This window comes from Dermacentor variabilis, chromosome 3 (genome assembly GCF_050947875.1).
Source record: "Dermacentor variabilis isolate Ectoservices chromosome 3, ASM5094787v1, whole genome shotgun sequence".
NCBI lineage: Eukaryota > Metazoa > Arthropoda > Arachnida > Ixodida > Ixodidae > Dermacentor > Dermacentor variabilis.
The window spans coordinates 86,021,623-86,037,824 of record NC_134570.1 but is presented as its reverse complement, the minus strand read 5'-3'; the positions used below and the strand labels follow the sequence as shown (position 1 = coordinate 86,037,824).

The window sequence follows — 16,202 nt, the reverse complement described above, 5'->3', positions numbered from 1 at the left end:
CTCAAAGTTAACCAGGAACAAACCAATGTCCTCTCCAAGCTTAAACGGCCGCATCAGGTCAGTCATTTTGAACAATACTCGTTCTCCTGCACCGTGTGCCTGACTTCCATTACGAGCGCGTTCCATCTCTATCTCGAGACGCTTCATTTCCAAAGCGTGTTCGCGCTCTTCTTTTTCTTTCTGCTCTTTAAGTTCGCGCTCCTGTTTCTCTTTTTGCTCTTTAAGTTCGCGCTCATATTTCTCTTTTTGCTCTTTAAGTTCGCGCTCATGTTTCTCTTTTTGCTCTTTAAGTTCGCGCTCCTGTCTTTTTGACCTCTCCTCAATAGTCTCAAGGCATTCCGACAGCTCGTCATCCTCAGCCTCTAACTCAAGAATAGCCTTTAGTAGTTCAGGTTTTCTTAGTTTGTCTGAGACATCCAGACCCAACTCTCTTGCAAGCTCCAACAATTTCGGTTTGCGCAACGACTTCAAATCCATGGCTGCTCTGAATGCTGCTTTCTCTACTGCTTACTATTGTCTTGCCGCAAACTAACCCGGCAGCAACGACAACCACAATTACCAGCTCTGTTTCTGACACTAACAAAAAGCCTGGCAACGCTCAGAAGAAGAAAGTCCCGCACTCACCAAACCTCGCAGGCAGGAATTCCGCGCAGTCGTTCCGCTGCAGGCAACCAGTCGTCACACAGGGCTCGTTGCACTGCTCCCGGATCGACGTTGAGCTGCTCAGCATACAGTCAACTGCATCTCTTTGCTGCTGGCCTCCGTTGTCGCGATCTCGCCGCTGGCAGACCGTTGTTTGAAGTCGTAGGCGATCCCACCGCTGCCACCAGATGTTTGGATCGGACTGCTGGTACGATCTGTTGGGAACTCGGCGCTGACGCCCGTGGTTGTACCTGGGTCGCAAGCCCCAAGGGTAGCGTTGGCCTGGCGGCCTGGGGTACAACTGCAAGCATCCGAAGGTCCCGGCAAAGCATGAGTCGACAGGTAACAACGAAACAACTTGTTTATTTTAACATCGCAAAGAGTTGGCGGTCAGGTTTGACCGAAGTAGAGAGACGGGAGAGCACTTTACTCAGCAGAAGAAATCGGAGCCCTCTTCTGGCGTCCGGGGGCAGCTGTTTTTATACTCTCGCAGTTGAGGGCAAGAAGGAACCCCTCAAAAGACGAGCACGTGAATGTACAATGGGCTAATGGTGACGCACACTGTCGTAGCGATGCCGTAGCACCATGTCGTGGCGCTGCGCAAGATCTCGTAGCAACTGGTCGTGGCGCTGCCGGACGGACACAATGACTGTAACGAGAAGATGGTCCCTGCTTTGGCTTCGCCTGTTTCGGGCACAATGACTGGAACGAGATCCCTGCTTTGGCATCGCCTGTTTCGGGCCCAATAACTGGAATGAGATCCCTGCTTTGGCATCGCCTGTTTCGGGCACAATGACTGGAACGAAATCCCTAGGCGGTCGCATCGCCGCAGACGCGCCTGGAAACACCTGGCGATGAGTGTTGCGGTGACGACGATCGGGCCAAAATGTCCGCCGCCCCGCCGCCGTCGCGCCGGCAAAACCACGTGTCGCAGGCGAAACGCAACAACGTCAGACCGTGTAAGCACGTATGCTGGTCTCCGTTCGTGCTTAATCGCAGCCAAGAAAGGCCACAGGCGCAATTTTCCCATGGCTGCAGCAGCAAAGGGTGAACGGGGAGCACGAATCACGGTTTGTGTAAATTGGGAGTCTGTGTCGCTGTGCAGACTGCAGGAGCAAATGCTTACTTCGAGAGTCTGCTTTCTTATGCAAATAATCAGGCTGCCACATCCGAGAAGTATAACACGGCGACTGTAACCAAGTGAGATAACAGCAAAATTAATCAGCAATCAATCACCGCTGAGAGTTCAGACAATACATTATACATTGGCTACAAACCATATGGCAACAGTGAGCATTCACGAACATGGGTCTCTTACGGTACATAGTGCTTGCCTTCGTCACGTGTGGTGGTCTGGTAATGAGCGACTACCAGCGATACAAACAGATTGAATAGAGCATCGCACCTGTTTGAACCGACAGTTTCCGTTGAAGATGAGCAACTTCCATTGCGGAGCAATCAGGTGACGCAGGCATCTGTTGCCACAACCAACGCAGCGACGTGGTCTACCCGGCATTTTAGCATTAACTCCTTTCCAACCTGCACGTTTATTTTATTTCGAGGGCCGCTAATGTGTGGCTCACACTTGGCGTCCCACTTTGTCGCAATATGGACAAGTCGCTTTCGTGGGCATCACCTTCAGCAGACATTTTTCTGGGCCTTTCCACCCATACGGCTATCAACTTCATACACTTCGAATCATGTGAGTGCATATGCTGGTCTCAGTTTTGAACAAATCATGACCGAGTAGGCCACAAGCACAATTTGCCCATCGTTGCAGCAGGAAAGAACAAATGGGTAGCACTAGTCATGGTGTGTGTATACTGGGAGTCTATGTCGCTGTGCGGACTGCAGGAGCAAATGCTTACCTCGAGAGACTGCTTACCAATGCGACTGACCAGGCCCCCACATCCGAGAAACGTAACATGGCTACCACAACCAAGTGGGGCAGCAAAACCAGATTCTGCAATCAATCGCTTCAATGTAGCTTGCGCAAAGACCCAGGCTATTGAGGAAGAAGAGTAATCATCAACGAGACTAGAAATACGGAAATTGAGAAAGCTTGCATTCAAGAGAGAAGCCACTCAGTTCTGCAAGCATTGAAGGCTTTACACATCAAGAAAAGTAAAATGGTACATAGCACACGGTGTGTAGGTAAATGCAAGACCCATCCTGATGCTGCATCAGCTCTTTGAGGAGAGGAATTGTGCATGACAGCATACACTAGAAGATACTGGTACAGATGTGTTAGGCTGCTAGACAATGACTGGTATTAAGTATCAGCGAATAATCGGTTGACCTTTATGTTTGGATGAGGATGAATGATATCTAATGAGAATGGGCAATGAAAAAGAAGAAAAATAACACTTGGCAGAAATGGAATTGACATGGCCAGGAAGCTGATTAAGCGCAAAGTGACGAAACTCTTTTGGCCAGCGTCGTCCGTGCTTGGTCAGAAGTTTCAGGTGCATCTGAAGACGAAGAATTTCTAGAAAGTCCTTTTTGAGTTACCTGGATGCTTCAGCCAAATGTCCGTGCTGGTGGAATGGTGGCTGAAGCACATCTCAGTCTTGGCACAGTCCTTTGCAGACTTGATATCTCATCCAAATTCTTCTGCATGCGCTTCATTGTTCGTAGTGTAAACGCCTTGCAAATTCAGCTCCCACCCCTTCCTGTTGGTGTAGATAGGAGCTCCTGTGATGACCAAGATGTGCTTGGCATAGACTCTGTTGGGGCAGAAGGGTGACACGAGATACAGCACAGATTAGCCAAACTCATGTGTGTTTTCTTTTATGTTCGAATCAATTATACTGACCCATAAATATGAACAAACATTCATATCTGCTGAAAATAGCAAGCCAATACAGCATATATCAAGCATATTTATTCCTGAACCATGTGTTGTTTACCTTGTAATAGCAGTCAACGTCCACACAATGGCCTTGTTGTAGCAGGCTGCAGCTTGTGTTTAGTGCGTGGAGCGTGTTGCTTAACACTGGTGCCATCCTCATTACTGCATGTCTGGAACAAATTTTGACTGAATCAGAAATTGAAAAAGCACAATGTTGTAATATGAAATGCAATATGGTGTGACATATATACTGTAATGGTTTGCGACTACAGAACACATGCAAATGTACACTGTCTCTTCTGCGGTGCTTAAGCAGCATGTTAAGTATGGCTATGGTCCATAAAATTTATGTCTGCCTAACTACAATGCATGCCAACAGCTTAAGTATCATTAAGATCACAAATGAGAACATTTGTGCGTTCATTTATACGCTAGAAGAGATCACAATGCTGGTTCCACAAGAAAATTCATGGAAGTCGTGAAGCTATTAGAACTGATGCGTTATTTTTCTGCACAAACGTAATGCACCGCTTCACTACTGCAAATATAAATGCCCTACGGTAAACCAAACTGAACCGCAAGAACATTTGGGACCAACAAGTACGAAATATGGGTGAATTATCATGCTTGCAACTGTTTAATATTATAAATTCTGTACTTTCACTTCATTTTACCAAAGGATTATTCGGTTTTGTGGACGAAAGAAGTTGCCGGCGGTCTCGAAAAGAAGTTTTATATGTACATTGATAAGGCTACTCAGTCACATATGACCACGGCTACAATAAGATGGAAAATGAGACGCGCGTTCCGATATCGCTCTTTCTTTCCTGATTGTGTGTGTATAACGAAAGCCTCGCAAGTAAAGGTGTATTTAGAAAACATCAACTGAGATCCTGACTGCCCATATGTAACGCAGGATCTAGTTTGTTAACTTGTCCGCGCCTGTAAGTTAATGAGACGGATATTATGCAACGATTCAAACAGCGGTGTTAAACGACTCACCGTTATTGCCGTTGTCAGCCGCAGCAAAATCCAGTTCCCGATGCAGACGTGTTCCGAATGGCTCACGACCGATACCCAACTTTCGGGCTTACATGTCCGCTTGCAAACACGTCACTTCACCCCGAGTTAAATAACGCGAAACATCGAAGCGCAATAAACACAGCTTTAGAAACAAAGAAGGAACCAGTGTCAGTGTGCGAACGAATGAATCCGTGCCGCCGCGCACTCGACAATACTGGTAAAAATTTTAAATCCAGGCCAGAGGTCACGTGAAAGATCGATGATGCTCAACGCTATTTTCGTTTCTAGGGACAACGAAACAATAAATTTACTAATAAATAGGGCAATACCTAATTAGCAATGATAATCTTGCCCTCTTCTTTATGTAATAAGAATGCTTCCGTAATTGTAGGAGAAAGTTTGTAAAATAAAATTGCGCTTATTACGGCGCCACTAACGGATAATGTTAAAACTAACGTAAGCATCCCGAAGTGATACTACTATGCTTGTTTTGTTAGCAGCGGCGCGCGGTCAGTTTTTTCGCCCTCTGTGGCCATTTGTTGAACTTGAGAGTGTGCGGGGCCTGCTGTCGTCCCAGTGGTCCCAGTCATCCTCTCATCTCCCAATCCTGCAGGTCTCGCATGCTCAGTAAAATAGAACACCAAAGGGAAAGGAAAGAAATGCAGGTAACGGACTCATACCATACTTTACTGGTCAACTCGTCATCTGCAAAGGCGCTGCAAACTATTTTCGGAGCTTTCCTTTTGTAAAAAATAGGAAAAATAGTGGTAATTTTTATTTCTAGGTGGCTCTACAAACGTCAAGGTAGCCTTCGGGTGTGTGCGTGTGCGCGCGCACGTGGTTGCAAACGTTGTAGCTTCGTTTTACGCACACTTTTGTAACAGTAAACATGGTTACCGCTAGTTTCGTAGTTCCATTTTTTGGTCGTAGTATTTATTGCTTGCGCTACAAATTAGGTTGCTCTTAAAACTTTATGAAGATTACTGGATCGAAAATTATTGCTAATTAATTAGCTGATTTTAGTGCCGTTATTTTGTGTTTGAAAGGTTTTTATAACCCAATACGACAGTGAGGCTGTGAACGGCTTTCGGGCTCAGTTAGTTGTTTGCAGTTGTGTGGTGGTTCACGCCTCGTGCTCTTTGATGAAAGTATTTTTTTTTCTTTTCGGACATCCAGACGCACACTTTAGAGAAATTCTTTAACAGCGATAAATGGGGCGTTTATCCGTTGAAGTCGTTTGCTCAGCCAGCTACTAGTCTTCGACTGACGTGCGAGCCTGGTTGTTTTGATGAGTTGCGTGGCAGAGGTCATGATGCCTGTTGGAGAGAAGGCACCCCGAAATAGTCGCAGCCGAACTTCTGCAGATAGGTAAGTAATATCGTTTTCTTGAGCACGTAGCCTTTTTTCTATTTTGATATTGACAAGCGTGAGATGTTAAGTACACCGTTCACTTTCTTCAAGCTAACCGCATGCCCCGGAGCAAAATCGCGTGATACCAACTCTCGCCGCCACCGTCACTTCGTTTGAAACAATGGTAGGCGAAGAGGCAGCGGTGCCCCACGTGCGTAAAATTGCATTGCTTCATTTGTTCCTGTCTAATAACGTTTCGTTAATTTATATGAGAGAACACAATTGGAACATAAGGATCGGCTTCTCTGCGCACTGATAATTTTGTACAGTGGCCACGTCATCTTTCATAGGGGCTCACGTGGCCCGTCTAAACGCTTGTTATCGCGTTCCGATACGTGAGACGCGTGCTGACTTTCAAGGTATTTAGGCAGGCACTACGAGCTTAGGAGAACCGCGACAAATAATTGTGCAGCAGGTGTGCAGCTGTGCTACGCTTGTACCACACTCGTACCGGAAGGCAGTGTTGCACTTCACGCTTACGCATTTGGTAACTATGGCGGCCGGCGTGGAAATTTGGGGCTCCAGGTAGTGGATACTATCCCTGCAGCGGCCGCATTCCAAAGGAGCGGAATGCAAAAACGCTCGTGCAATGTGCATTCTATGCACGTAAAAATTTCCAGGAAGTCAAAATTATTTCGGAGGCCCCAACTACGACCTGCCTCATAATCAGGTCGTTGGTTTGGCACGTAGGACATCAGAGTTATTTTTCTTAAATCCGTAGTGGCTCATCGTATACCATACGGTTAGTGTGATGACCTTTTGTGTCGTAGCGGTTAAGCGCGCCTCGATTTATGTTGCGGCTAATGATGCGGCGCTCTGCAAAGTATATTTCGCCTATTTGGGATTTGCGTTGAACGGCCAACCGATTAGTCACAGCTTCCGCGCGGTAACTGTACACAGACACACAGCGCAATTGAACAGAGGTATGGTGACGACGTCGGAAAAGAACACAGCCGTCGACGGGCTCGCCTTATCGCCTGTCACAGCCAAAAGTACCGCAGTAAGCATCTTTAGCGCGGCGGGTTGCCGTTGACGGCGTACTGTATAATTTTAGTAGGCGATAACCGAAACATGCCACCATTCTCTGCTGCCTCTTTGAGATGGACCGATCCGAATGTGCGTTGCTTGCAGAAGCCAAAGGAGCGCCGATCGGTGCGTTGTCGCCTCGAGCTAAGCGTCGCACTCGAGCACCGTTTGCGGGGCGAAGAATGACGCGTGCATGAAGCTATCTCACTGCGCAAACGCTACCGCGCAAAACGCGCAAGGGCGTGTACGCGACGTTCTGCGCACAAATCGCGTGGGATGATCGGAGCCAAGCCGGAGCGGCTAGCTTTAAAGAAGCGGTCATGTTCTCACTCGTACAGGCAAGCTCACGCTCGCATAGCTCTCGGCGTATCTTTAGATCATTCCTTCTGCTGTACTTCTACCCAAAGATTCAATATCTGCTGCTTGGTATCGGCGATTCACTGTCGCGTGGTCCATGGTTCTGCGAGAGAGCCGGGAATTTTTCACCGCTGTGAAACATCGCTGTGCGTGTTTTAGCTAACATTTACCGTAGCAACCCATTTTTTTTCTCGACGGCACTCGTAAAGAGTCGCAAATTCTTACTTGCCAGTATAGTGAGTACTTATATTTCATGCGTAGTTATGTGCAATGCGTGGCAGATTCTTAATCCGCGCAATCTCATTTTCTGTCCGCATTCCCTTCTCGTAGGTTACGCATGCAGCAGATTCCCAGGTGCTAAAGTGTTCTACGTCAAGAGCACCTTAGCGTCGGGCAAGAGACACCCGTTGATATGTGGCTGATTCACTCGCAAGCTCGCATCTCTGTTGCCACTCTCCATCAAGTGGGACTTTCAACTATTTTTTGTGCTGCTCTGTGGTGTACTAGCTGCCGCATGGACGCTGGGAAGGCTTACTTTCGATTTGGTCTGGCGTTTAGTAGTAAAGGATGGACCACCTTTTGACGGGAGGCATTTTATTTCGTTTGCGAGAATGTTTACTAGCATAACCAAGTGATACGTGCTTACTGTAAACAGCAGCATGAACAGAGACGGACGACGAAATAGGTAGGAGCACACACGAGCGCAAGCTCAACTAAAAGTTTACTTTTGATGACAGAGGTACAAAGACACTGGTCAACTTGACAAAGGTAAAAAGCCGTGCATGCGTGGCAGAAACAGCCACGTGCGACAGGAAAAAAATATGAAAAGCTATGTCATGTAGAATAAGCGTGCGTGAAGAACGAGAACTATCGCACAAATCTTTCAAGAAATCGTAAGATTTGTCCGATAAGTGATACTACCCAACCAGAAATACTCTTGAGAACTGCAACTTTATCCCACTAAGGGCAACACAAAACTTGGTTATGCATTTGTTTAGTTTGTGATCAATAAATATTGCTTCTGGAACTCCTCTGTGTTGAGCAATAGAGCAGAAAGAACGATTGTTTCATCACAAAGAGAAGAACAAAAGAGGACTCATGGAAGTATTATTTATTGATCACGAAGAAAAATTCATAAGCAAGATTTATGTGACCCTTAGTGGGAAAGAGTTACTGCAGTGCTTCTCGTTAATATCACTTACAGGACAAACCTTTCAGTTTTCATTTTTTTGTTAGTTTTTGACGCACATGTTTATTCTACAGGACGTCTTTCGGTCCTTTTTTGTTGCGCCGGGCTGTTTCTGCTGCGCATCCACGGCTTTTTCTTTGTGAAGTTGACCAGTGTGTTTAAAATATTTGTCTTCAAGAATAAATGTCTAGTTAAGTCAGCGTTCATGTGTGTTCCTACCTTAATTCACCCTTCTCGTCTCTGTTTGGGCGGATGTAAAATATAAATGTACACCGAATTGGCGAAGTGTCCATAGAATTGATACATGCAGTTATTTGCGCTATCTATTTCAGGAAGAATGTTTTAGTGTCTTCTCTTTGTTTTTAACCACTGATGTACATTTTTCTAGTTCAACTTCAAGGAGTCCCCTGAGAAAGCCAATAAGAGTGATGTTAACTTCATTTGTGTGTAAGATTTATGAATTTCAATGTCACGTGCCTGTTTGTACGTTTGCAAGCATTCGTAGGGTTTAAGCATACTAAGCTCTACTTTTAGGTTTTCATAACGCTGCTTTGTAGTGTGCTGCATTCTCCAGGCGCAGGAACCTTTTTTATGCAGTAAGAGCACGTGTTTTTTGATATAATGGAGAAAAAATTGTCGTGAGCTTAAATATGCATGTATATCACTTTTTAATTTTTTTTCAACACGGGTGCTCTATCTCCTTCCGTCTTTGTTACTGCTTTATCCCCATTTTATGCAACTTTTATGTGTGTTATGCAATAAAATTTTGGTAGCATTTCAATAACATTTTAGCTGCGCAATTGAGGTCACTGGTGTTTCGTATACGCATTTATTTGCGTTTTTCAGTCTCATCAATCTGGCTGTCCAGTCATTGGAACCTTTCCTCATCCTTTATGACTATTTCTGGGGTTCTTGATACTGCAAGTGGAGGTGCCCATTTATTTGACTGTTTGCAATTGTGTTAGCGGTGTGTTAATACCAATTTTCTGTGCTAAATTATTATTTTTCTCTTATCGTTCAAGGTATTAGCCTTGTCTTATCTCATGATTGACTGAGCTACCACTTAGTTGCTGGGTATAGGGAAAAAGGCCCCAAAAAGTGATCTAATTAGCTTTGTGAAAGTCCAGAAAAATTACCTGAAAATGAGCTCACTAAATTGAGGAAATGCCACCAACAAGCTCTTCTGTACCGCAAATTAACATAATGAAATGGTGTATTCTTTGTTCTTGACTTGTGTGAGGGAGATAAGCTGCATTCATTACACAGAAGGTTTACAAGTTTATTTCTGAAGAAAGCAAACCTGGCTCGTCAGAAACATGATTCAGGTGTTCACCATGCCCGACAACTTTCCAAGTGATGTCTCGTCAATTAATAGCTGAGTGATGTTATTTTATAAAACAATTGGGCAACATGAAAATATATACATTTCGAAGACAAAAAGCTCAGGCAAGTGTACTTTGGTAGTTCCTTAAATTTTAATCGCGGTGAAAGACGTCTGCTAAAGCTTGTATATATATACATGAAGTCACTTTTTTCAAGTCTGTTATTTTGCCTTCTCACAGTCAGCCGTAGCTATTCCTGTGATTTGCTAGTGTGCGAGACATTTTAAGGTAACATATTCAGACGTCTTTTGTGTGTTCACACGCAAACAGCTTTAAGTGTTCATGTGTTCAAAGTTAGTTGTTACAAGGGTGAGCTTAAGCCGTGGCTTTTGAGTCGCTTTGCCTTCTAGTCATAAACTTAAGTCGAAAGTGAAGACTACAATGATCGTTTTGATTGAATTCATATGTGTAGATTTTTTCAGATGTATTTACACTGCTAGAGTGCTGTAGGTTAGGTACTAGCCTATGTATCCAGATTTGCTGTAGTGGTGCCTTATGTACAGTAATAATGTTTCATGTGCACGCATCCTTAGTATAAATAAAGGTACTTAAAATTGATCAGTCTCGCCTTTGTGTTTAGGCAAGTTATGGGCAGGCACTAGGGCATGCAAGTGTGAACAGCAAAGCAATTTCAAGATATGAATAAAAATTCACTAGCCCAAAGAAACGTCAATCATATTTCAATGGCGACTTTTGAAATCTCAATGCTATCTCAACTGGGCCACAATGTACTTCTCAGTGCCGTGGCAATAATAACTCAACAAGAGGTCAACAGAACTACCACAACGTCAGTTCAATGCAGAATTAATGGTAACCCAACAATCATTCAACAAAACGAACACAATGGGCCGTCTATGCACAATATACTTTCAATGGTTACTTAACAATTATTCAACATTGAGCTACCCCATGGTGTTTTAATTAAATTTCAGTGGCCAATTTTCAAGAGCCCTGAACACTCAACCCAACAATTCTCCAACAAACTCTCAATTAGTCCTCAATGAAAAACTCAACATTGAACAAAGATATTTCAGTGCCTTCTCAATATTTTTTGCACCGGTTCTTCTGCGTGTTTTTCTAAATGAATAAGCACTCCCCTGTCTACGGTAATTGCAAAATATGCATAGTTCCACAACATATTGCCGGCATAAACTGTAGACGCCAAACACATGCCAATTTGCCAAATGAATACTGAGAGTCAATTCACTTACTGCTCAGGTTTGCAACGTCTTTTTGAAGCGTGGCCCACGCTATGTACGAGGGTTTATTCAGAAGTAATGTTCCCAAGAAGCTCCAGCCACACGGGAAATTGCGAGGTGAATTCCGATTCCTCGCGGCCGCGCTTCGCTGCCCCGCCATTTCTTGGGTCAGCAGCCGTCCGATGCGGTGGTTCCCATTGTTGATCCCGCCAAGTGCGAGATTCGTTCCGTAATTCGCTTTTTGCACGTAAAATGAAATCCACTCAGAGATATTCATCCTAAGTTGACCGAGGTGCATGCAGACAAGTGTATGTCCGCTCAACACGTCCAAAAGTGGTGCAGGGAGATTAGTGCCGGGTAGGAAGGAAGTCCACGATGAAGAAGGGAGTGGAAGACCGTCAGTTTCGGAGGCGGTTATTGAGATGGTCCAATGCGAAGTGCTTCAAAACGCGAGGATCACCGTCCGTCAACCTGTTGCTGGGATTCCTGGGAGTTCTTACATTACAGTGGAAAGAGCTGTGACTGAAAAATTGGGGTATCACAAGTGTTGTGGTCGATGGGTACCACGGCTACATACATCAGACCACAAGGATAAACGCGCTGACTGCGCTCGCCAGTATCTTCAAAAATGTCAAGAAGATACGGCAGGATTGTTGGACTTGATTGTCATGGAGATAAAACGTGGGTGTTTCATTTCACTGCCGAAACGAAACAAAAATCCAAACAGCGGCGTCACCTAGAGTCACCAGTCGCAAAGAACTTTAAACAAACTCCTTCTGCTGGCAATGTCATGGCCAGTGTTTTTTGGTATTGCTAGGGGATGCTGCTCATCGATTTCATGGAACGTGCGACAACCGTAAACTCAAGTATTTATTGTGCAACAATAAAATAACTCAGGCGAGCTATTCAGAGCCTCCGGCGAGGATGATTGGCAGCTTGTGTAACGCTGCATCACGACAACGGCCGATCTCACGTCTTCCTACAAGCCCGGGAACTTTTGACAAACTGTCGGTGGGCTGTCGTGCCACACCTACCGCCCAGTCCAGACTTCGCGCCTAGTGATTATCACTTGTTTGCCATGTTAAAGGAATGTTTGAGCGGCCAACACTTCCGGAGTGAGGATGAAGACAAAGAAGAGGTTAAACGTTCCCCCAAAGGGTGGCCCGCGGAGTTCGACGACACTGGGATACAGAAATTCGAGCCCCGTCTACAAAAATCCGTAGAAAAATATGGCGATTATATTGAAAAAGAGATCAAAGCTTTATCTTTCGAATTATGTAAATTTCTACGAGAATAAACAAGGCTCTCTATTTCTAAAATTTATGGGAACCTTATTTCTGGATCAACCCTCGTAACATAGAATTTTATTGATCAGTCTTTTTTTTCAGTTGCACAGAAAATGCGCCTTTTACCGCTCATTTCAATCCGTCTGAGAGCACCACGCGAGAGTACAGCTTTAATGTAGATCATGCATCGCGCAATGCTCATAGATGATATGTTCCAGCTTATGGTGTCGCATAGATTATGGGTCGTGTATTCTGACGTTTGTGCTCATCACGTTGAATACCACATTTTAGCTTATATTAGTAGCTTGTACTAGCCTATAGTAGACATACTAGCAGTAGATAGCCTATGCTTTGTGAAACAGCGGCCTTGTTGACATTGAATTATGAAAACGCGGCCCATAACTTCTCCAGCTGGGACGCGTATGTGCATTGTGTTTACTTTAATAAAGTAGGAGACCTTAAGTGATTCGATAATAAAAATTTGTTTAACTACTAAGTTCTCTAAAACGGCCATCCCTTGCGGCAGGAAGAGAGAGGTTTGTATTACAGTGTCAAGGTTTCATCACTCATTATCTGCGAAAATCTACCACCCGTCTTTCCCTTCAAACTGTCTCATGTGGGCTTCGAGCAATATACACAGCTGAAGCAAGGTACTAAATCATACTTCAACTGCAACTAATGGAGTACAAATACTCGGTGATTTCACGGCAAGCTTGAGGCATTCAAAGTAGGAACAACAATTAGCTTTGCGCTTAAAACTCAGGCGCAGATTTAAAAGTACGTGGGGGTGACCTGGAGGCGCGAGACACCATGCGAGGCAACTGTTGTTGCGCCGCAGAAACAGCGTTGTTTGGGTGTCTGAGAACGTTGGTGTGACGAGTATACTGTAACTGCCATGAATTGCTTCGTACGTAAATTATATTCAACCTCAGTAAGCCACAACATGATGACGAAGAAGAAAGTTTCTTAAATGAGAGAGGTGCGCGGTGTCTTTATTCCAGGTCCCCAATGGCCACCACCACCACTAGTGTTCATCAATCACGGCCAGCCTGATATGAGACTCAGAGCGAAGGAGGATTGCCTTCCACAGCACGTAGGTTGGTTGGGGAGGGGCGCAGGAGATGAGATCGAAGAAAAACCATGAGCGCTTGAAGTGCATACAGTCTGATTCGCTCGGACCACTCTTTATTTAGTTTGATAAAATCCAGCAAATTTATTGTCTCACGTTTATCAGGGGCCGATCGCAGAAATAATGCAGTCTAGAAAAGTGATAAACGAGCATGCTGGTACGGTACCAACGTGTGTTAGTAGTGAATATACCGTTGGAATCGTGTGGAGTATTAAAAGAGAACCACTCTCCCTTTATTTCCTCGTGATATCTAGCTTTTCGAGACACTTCGTCTCTGTTCGAATACGCACACGGTGACTTTTGGAACGCGTCGATCGGAGGTGGTCCTAAACGCTGCACCAAGATCTGAACTGGTGCTTGAAGAAGCGGCGCTTAAAGTGCTCGTTGGCTCTCGCGTAAGGGGATGCGCGATAACAAGATAAGCGGCACCCACAACAGATATTGTAACATCCTGCCACCAACATAGCCAACTTAGAATTCATGCTAATACCTTATTCGATAGTAACCGCGGTTGGTGCCTCATAATATCTATTGACACGAGCATTGACTGACAATCCTGTTTCTTGCGCAGCACTTCCGGTTAACCTCTTCAGACAGACGACCGGGGACGAAAATTAAAATAAATTAAAAGAAATAGAAAGAAACAGTTCAGTAGAAAATTCATCGGCTTCTTCATAGATATGATATCAGAGGATAAGTGTAGTTGCGAGATGAGTTACTGAAGTGCCTAATGTATTTAGAATTAGACATCACTGATTACAGCACACCAAAGCTCAGATTGAATCGTAGGCTTTAGGCACCCACCATGTGAGCACGACTCCGGCGAAATTCCTGGAACCCCAGAAGCAGAAAGCAAATGTAATGGCGTCACTAATGACGTCACACACCAGATGGTGGCGCGATATTTACCCGCTAATCAATGAAAAACAATTGCCTCGTTTGGACTGAATATTTGCCTAGCAGAGCGAATGTAGCGTTTGTACAATTGCTATTGTATCAAAATTTATTTTCTTGATATTTTAAACTTTCGTTCTTCTAGCTTTTTTTAACGCCGAAGTTCTGTGCGCTGTGCCTAACAGGTTTTCTTGTTTTCGCACCATTTGCTTTGACGGCGGCAGTGTCTTGAAAGCAAGCAGGCAGAAACCACTCTGATAACACGTACGAACAATTCGCGATTTTCTCATGTCCCTACTGTCCACAAATTCCCAATAAAACATTGAAGCCGCGCTGCACTATCACCAAAGAACCTCAAATACGAGCCTGTAATCTAGCCTGGTGGCTTAAAGTAAATATGTCCGGTCAAGAAAATTGAACATCGAAACATCGAACAGGAACAAGAACGCAGCACTCAGAACGCTGCGGCCAGCATTGCCTCTGTGTAAAATTTGTTTAGTACATGCCGTACGAGCTGCCTTTGCTCAGCTAAATACTCATAAGTATCGAGCTTGTTCAAAACACGTTGTATGAAGTAACATAACTTTGGGCTGCCGTAAAAGAGCTTGTCAAGTGAAACAAATGCTTCCATTTTGGTAACATGACACATTAAATATGTGTAGCATGTCCTATGTTCTTCGATGGGACGAATTAAAAAAAATATCTTGAAAGGTTGGTGTTATATTCGATTCTCGGGAAGGAACCGTGGCCCACGGTCCCCGTCATGTTCACTTCTGTGCGGTGGAACAACCCTGAAGCACCGTACCGTTCTCCGCAACCTTAGACATTTCTTGCAGCATATCTTCAAACGCCTATGAATGCCTTCATAAATCATATTAGAAAGTTATAAAAATAATTTCGGCTTGATAGACGGAAAGACGAGAGTAAGATCATTCTCATTCTGCCTCAAATCCGCCAGTAATTGAGACTACGAGTCTATAGCCAATCAAAAAATGGCATAGGCTGTCATCTGCTTTTCCTACGCGTGTTGTCTGTTTAGATGTGGGCTGCGCAACGGAGCACTCAGACGGCGCGGGAAATGTTGTATCCCACTATCTGCGAACAAGCGCCAAAATAATGCCATCACGCGCGGATGCGAGGCAATTAGCGCTATGTTAATTGTGTAACATAATTGTGTAATTGTGCACAGCGATGAAGTTCAGTGGAGCCTTTGGCATGAACACTTTGGTGTCAAAAATTGTAATTGTCCTTTAATAACATTCCTAAAGTCACGAAAGGCGGCTGGACAAAATTTTTTATTCTAAACTGTGAAAAGCCCGAAATTTCGTTGCGCAATGTAGGGAATTATATCAATAGTTGCAACTATACTTACACGACCATGAGCATGATTCCGAGTGTGATAAACACAAAGGGAAGAGCCTTGAAATTGAACATCTTACTCTTCGATGATCCAAATGCTTTCTTGCTGTACCACATCCAGAAAGACTTTTTATACTGAACGACCACATGATCCTTCAGTACCACAACTGGAGGCAGATGAAGGTGGAGCAACAGAAATGAGTCAACAGTGCATGCAAGAATTGCAGTTGTCGTAAAAGCTTTTTATTTGGCAACAGTACGTTTAAAACATGAAGATCTCATATGTATTCACAATATGAAGTTCGGTGTGGTGAAAGGGGGAAATCACGGGAGGGAGGAAGAACAAGTGGTATCATCCCTTATTTTGAGGGCCTCTCGTTTCGCGTTTCGTAAGAACAGCCATGTTTGATATAAAAGAATAGGAAAGCTGCGCTGGCGCTGCAGCTACGAAAAAC

The 16,202-nt window shown here is 44.5% G+C and overlaps 1 long non-coding RNA gene across 1 annotated transcript in view; it reads right to left on the bottom strand.

Moving 5' to 3' along the window:
- Positions 1–15,895, bottom strand: part of LOC142574036 (uncharacterized) — a 49,045-nt gene extending 33,150 nt beyond the window's left edge. The window contains exon 1 of the long non-coding RNA XR_012826401.1: positions 15,761–15,895. This is a non-coding gene — a long non-coding RNA (uncharacterized LOC142574036). The remainder of the gene's footprint in view (positions 1–15,760) is intronic.
- Between the last annotated feature and the right edge of the window lie 307 nt (positions 15,896–16,202).